The sequence below is a fragment of the Pundamilia nyererei genome, unplaced genomic scaffold (genome assembly GCF_000239375.1).
Source record: "Pundamilia nyererei isolate P.nyererei 1_Seehausen unplaced genomic scaffold, PunNye1.0 scaffold00043, whole genome shotgun sequence".
NCBI classification, from domain to species: domain Eukaryota; kingdom Metazoa; phylum Chordata; class Actinopteri; order Cichliformes; family Cichlidae; genus Pundamilia; species Pundamilia nyererei.
In genome coordinates, this window is record NW_005187444.1 from 2,680,579 (window position 1) to 2,681,735 (window position 1,157).

Consider the following 1,157-nt stretch of genomic DNA (forward strand, 5'->3'; position numbering starts at 1 on the left):
TGTGTGTGTGTGTGTGTGTGTGTGTGTGTGTGTGTGTGTGTGTGTGTGTGTGTGTGTGTGTGTGTGTGTGTGTGTGTGTGTGTGCCCACCCTATACACCTAAGAACAGATAGTGCTCCACAGCATGCTGGTCACGACTCTCTCCACCCAGCTTTTCAGCTCCACCTCAGCCACCAGTCTGCTCATCCTCTATTCAACAGTCATGTTCCATCACTCAAACCCTCGCACTATTCTCCTAAATCTACGCTAAACTGAGTTGAACCTTTGCTAATCCGAATCGAGTCCGAAAATAGCTCAGCATGATATCAGGTGGCTTATAGCTAACCTGCCGCTGTCATATTTATTATTATATTAGAGACACACGATGTGTGGCTTTACTTCATCACGTCTATTCTTAGGCACATAGAGTGAGCAAAGAGTCAGTCTGTGTAACTGCTGATATTATTAAGTGCCCATAACGTACAGCTTTTTTTTTTTGGCAGAAAAAAACGTCTTCAGCCGTTTGCCACTGAAATGCTGCATAAGTGCTTTCGTCAACACCAGGAAACTGACAGCACTGAGAAGGATCTCTGCAAGACTCCCTCCTCACCTCTTCTCACACACACGCTCTACTGGAACTCTTAAAGCCTATGACGACATGCAGATGAGAGCCATAAAACTTATCAGCAGGATAGGCTGCTGTGGCTTCTCTCTGCTCTGTGGCTGCAGACCCCTGACCTGTCTTGTCATTGGATAGCTGCCAGCTTAATGCAACATTGGCAGAGCTGCCACCTTTCCTACCAGTTAGTCCATCCATTTTCCGAGCTAAAACAAATCGCTGACCTATTTTTAGCAACACAGGTTGGGAATTTGCGGAATTTTGCACCAGTCAGGATACAAATTATTACTATATATTATGTTTATGTGTTTTATTATACGTTATAGAAGTAATGTAAAATCCTCGGTGTGTCCTGCCAACAAAAGAAAAGACACAACATAGTTTAAAAAAATCACTGAGTGCTAAAGTGATGATATAAACTAGAGATAAACAGTGTTCTAGTAATTAACCATCACTAAAAATGTAGATAGATAGATAGATAGATAGATAGATAGATAGATAGATAGATAGATAGATAGATAGATAGATAGATAGATAGATAGATAGATAGATAGATAGAT